Source organism: Arachis ipaensis, chromosome B03 (assembly GCF_000816755.2).
Source record: "Arachis ipaensis cultivar K30076 chromosome B03, Araip1.1, whole genome shotgun sequence".
In the NCBI taxonomy this organism is placed as follows: Eukaryota; Viridiplantae; Streptophyta; class Magnoliopsida; order Fabales; family Fabaceae; genus Arachis; species Arachis ipaensis.
In genome coordinates this window covers 28593577-28598838 of record NC_029787.2, presented here as the reverse complement: position 1 = coordinate 28598838, position 5262 = coordinate 28593577, and the positions used below count along the sequence as shown (strand labels likewise).

Genomic DNA, 5262 nt, shown 5'->3' with positions numbered 1-5262 from the left:
AGACCACACTCCTCCTACGCTTGGGCCTCACAAACAAGCCCAACCACCGTCCGGTTCTAGGTAAGTCCCGTAACACAAACTAAATAAAACTAAAATTTAAATTTTAAATTTTAAAATTTATGTTTTAGTTTTAATATTTTTAATTAATAATAAATTACAATTTAAATACAAATTATAAAATCAAATTAAATAAAATTTGAAATTTTAATTTTAAAATTAATAAAGACTTTAAAATGAAAAAATACTAGTGCTCAAATAAATAATAAAAATTTCAACTAATACTATGATAAAAATATGTTAAATATATTTTTATTGAATAAGATCTAAAAAATTTAACTTAATTATTTATTTTAATAATTTAAAAAATATTAATATTCAAATAAGTAACGAAAAAATCTAACTAATAATAAAAAAAAGAAATATTAGATGTATTTTTATCGAATAAGATATAAAAAAAATAATTTATTTTTAATTTTTAAATTTAAATTTTAGATTTATGATTTTAGATGTGTTTTAAAATATTTTATATATAACTTAATAATTTTAGATGTGTTATAATTGAAAAAAATTATTAACATACATTTTAATAATTCAAAAAATGTTAATGTTCAAATAAGTAATAAAAAAATCCAACTAATAATAAAAAATAAGAAATATTAGATGCGTTTTTATCGAATAGGATATAAAAAAATTAACTTTACTTTTAACGTTTAAATTTAAATTTTTTATCTATAATTTTGGGTGTGTTTCAAAAATATTTTGTATATAATTTAATAATTTTATGTGTTATAATTAAAAAAAACAAATTTTATGAATATAAATTTTAATAATTTTAAAAGTGTTAACGTTTAAATATATAAATAATGAAAAAGTCCAACTAATAATAAAAAAAATAAGAAATATTAGATAAATTTTTATCGAATAAGATATTAAAAAAATAAAAAAAGTATAGAGAGAATAAAAAATTATAAAATATCTATTTTATGAAATGAATAAAAAATTTAAAAAAAATTAATATTTAAAATTTAAATTAATTTTAATTACTAATATATTTATCTACAAAATAAAAATATATTTTAATTAAAATTTAATTAAATAATATTATTTAAATTAAAAAAAACTGATTAAAACCTAAAAATTAAAAAACAACAAGCATCTTCCAAAAGAAAAAAAAAACCCCAACTTGAAACCAACTGCGGTAAAGGAAACACAAGTTACCGCGTTTATTATGTTAATCAAACATTAATGATGCGCTCTTACAATCCAGATGTCATCATCCTATTGCATGGTCAACACGTAGCCATTTGTAGCCACCACTGGTATAGCCACCAGAGACACAACCATATATATATATATAAGGTAGAAACTGATGTATAGTCAAGTTAATGTGAAAGTGATAGTTAAGATCTGAAAATTGTTAAATAATTTAATGCGATTTGATTAAATTGTATATAATAGTTTATAGTTTATCGTTAATAACTTCGCATAAAATATATGCAACTAAGTTTTTACATAATCAATCACTACTCTATTTATGATGCTCGATGATGATGATTGTCGTGATTTTTTTCCTTTCAAAAGAAGTCTAAGATGATAGATAAAAATATACTAATGATTATATCAATTTTTTAATTTTAATTTATGAATATACTATAAACACATAATAAGAAATTTGAGTTCTATTAGCTGATCAACAATATGGGTTTTGCTAAGGAATAATTTTTTTTCTTTAACTAGCAATCAGTCAATAAAATAATTGACAAACAAATATTAAAGAAAATTAAAGAAAGAGAAATTTGAGGAAAAAAAAGAAAGATATTTACTGATTGTTGGCTTTAAGAAATTAGTTTCAATTCTTTTCTCCAACAATATTTAGTCAAAATAGAGACAATATATTGGTTTAAAAAAGTTTGTTATTTACATTTAACTAAAAAATATTAATCTCTTAGACTTTTTTTCTTATACATAATATTTAGTATGAATTCTGGTAGAGAGCCAATGGAGCATTTGTACAATGTGTACAATGGACTATTTATTTGGCCCAATATGAGTTAAAAAATAAACATTCAGGATAAAATACTACTAATTTTTCAAACACAATACACTCATACTATCCAGAATAACCATCCGGATACCAAGGATAATAAACATCTGATATCTTACTGAATTGAACATCCCCAAACTCTCAACATTGTACAGGTATTCTATTGACTCCCTATACTTCCTCATTTAGTATACGTTGGTATTCTCTTATTTTATGTATATGTATAAATATATATAATAAGTTCAAAAAGCTAAGGAAACATTTTTCCTAATATCACCACATAAACTCAAAGTACAGTACGCACTTATTGCATAGCGAAGTCGTCATCTATTGTCACTTTTCACATGCTTCTTTTTCTATATTTTGTTTTGTCTCTTTGTAACCATGTTCGTTAACTTCATTCCTTTAATTTATATGAACACTTCCCAGTTCACATGGTGCATTGTGGCCAACAATTACGTGTATTATTAATCATTTCTTCATATTGAAAGTATTTGACCATTTTAAGGAAAAAAAAAAAGGAACTTTTTGTTTTCTTCAGACATGAGGAAAGATTCCATTGACTACTTACCTGGGGTGGAAACAATTGATCCAAAGGACCTAACATCATATCATCAAGAATCAGAAGACACATCCACAATGTTCCACCAATTAATTTCTGCTTCCTTCATTGATGCTAAAGGTGCAGATTTTGTGCTATGTAACACAGTTCAAGAGCTAGAGCCAAAAGTTATAGCTGCATTACAAACTTATAAGCCATTCTATGCAATACCACCATGGCCACTAGCCTATGGGTCGAGTCAGACTACACCCAATGGCTCAATTCCAAGCCTCATGGTTCGGTCTTGTATGTTTCTTTTGGTAGCCTAGCCCATATGACAGAAGGGTACTTGAGGAAATTGCAAATGGGCTTTTGCTTAGCAATGTCAGTTTTGTTTGGGTGCTTAGGCCCAATGTTGTGGGCTCAGTTGAGGTTGATCCACTGCCCGTTGGATTTCGGGAGGCGATTCGTGACCGTGGGATGGTAATACCTTGGTGTAGTCAAACCCAAGTCTTGGCCCACCCTGCTATTGGAGGATTTTTGACTCATTGGGGTTGGAATTCTATATTAGAAGGCATTTCGTGTGAGGTTCCATTGTTGTGTTTTCCTTTGATGTATTATCAGATTACCAATAGAAAACAAGTGGTGGATTATTGGAAGGTTGGGATTAATTTAAAGTGATCCAACGGTGATTGCGAAGGAGGAAGTCTCGAAGAATGTTAGCCGCTTGATGGGCGGACCTTTAGGAGACCAACTAAAGACTACAATCAAAGAGATCAAGAAAAAAATGGAAGATGCACTGAGCCCTAGTGGGTCTTCAGAGAAAAATATGGAATACTTCATCAAAGATCTAAATACCAAATCCCATGGCCAATGAGCTTTGAGCCTTTGATCAATTTTCTTAAATAATAAACCAATTATGTATTGGTATATTTTTTTAGTTTAATTTTAATATATTTATAATATAAATAATTTTACTATTAAATTATAATAATTTGATTAATAAAAATATAATATGTTATGATTTATTTGTTTTTTCTTAATCTAGTGTTAAATATATTAATCCTAAAATAGTTATTAATTGGTTTTAGTAATTTACTTTCATCAATAAATCAAACATATATACTCAATGTGACCATAAATAACTTAATAATACTTAGACCCACCAACAAATTTTTATATGTTATTTTACTGTCAAGTAAGAACATATCAAAATTAACTCAAAATAAATAATAAATTATTAGAGAATTCTAATGCACAAAATTCTCTAATAAACAATAAAATAATTTAAATCTACTAAAAAACAACTCAACACTTTTTTTTTATGCCTGCAAAGCATATACTTAAAATAATATTATATCAATGTTAGCATACAGTTTTACAATCATCGACCGTATTTACTGTATATGACTCCTTCTTAAAAGTTATTCTACCACGTGTGCAGTCAAAAGATAAATTACTGGACTTTATTTTTCTAAATTATTATAATTATGTATTATTCATTAAATGCTAATTGTAATATTGTAATAAAATTATAATAAAGATATTTTTCTAAAATAATTTACGTATACATGATAACACCATGGTCTATAAATATTTAATGGATAATATATCATATTTGCTCTGAATGATGAGCACATGAGTTGAAGAGTGTGTGCTGATTTGTGTCCATGATAGTTACCTTGTGACGACGCCTCATAGGAAGAAAAAGAATTGTTGTAAAAGCTACCCAACGAAAGAGTAATTGGTAAATGAATAATATTTTCTTCTAGTATTTTTATAGTGGTAAAATAAAAACAGAAGGAATAAAATTTTGTATTTTTATATTAGAAATAGAATTTAGACCCTTTTGTAACTTTATTTCAGTATCAATGGAATTTCACTACCTTTGTGTACTAAATTAAAATTCAAAATGAAACTGAAAAAAAAAAAGAGTATAAAATTATTGATTGAAAAACACTCTAAATAATAAAAAGTCAAATTAATTTTAATATTAAATTTATTAATACGGTTTTAATTTTATATAATAGTTATATAATAAATTAGTAAAAGCAAATAGAAGAATGACTTTAACATAAAATTATAATATAATTTATTTATGAAAAAATAATCAATAATTAATATTAATAAATATAAAAACTATCCAAATACTTTGATCAAAAGTATGAGTGGTTAATTATTATTCATTATTAATAATATTTTGTTCATAACTATTCGTTTTGGAGGGAAAACGGAGGCATGAGAGATCGACACGTCACCTTTAGTAGTTGGGGGAAAACCCAGTTTTAGTATATTAAGTAGATAACTAAATAAATAAATAAGGAAGAGGTAACAAATAAAATAAAAAAATATAATTAGAGAAAGAGAGAGAAGGGTGTCTTATTGCTTTTATGTATGTAATCAACGGAGCTTTAACCTCCTATTTATACATGTATAAGGTTTCCTTTTTCAAATCCTATTAAATGCATTTTTTCTTGAGAATATTCAACTGCCCATCATAAATGGGCATCCACCTAATTGATCTTATCACAACACTCCTCTTGGATGACCATTTAGGATTATTGTCTCGTTAAAACCTTACTAAAGAAAAACCTAGTAGGAAAAAAACTTAGTGAAGGAAAAAGAGTACAATATCCTTTAGTGATGGGACTGCCTCATTAAAAATTTTGTCAAGAAA

At 25.6% G+C, this 5262-nt stretch overlaps 1 pseudogene; it reads left to right on the top strand.

Moving 5' to 3' along the window:
- LOC107632783 overlaps nt 1-3498 on the top strand; it is a 5036-nt pseudogene extending 1538 nt beyond the window's left edge.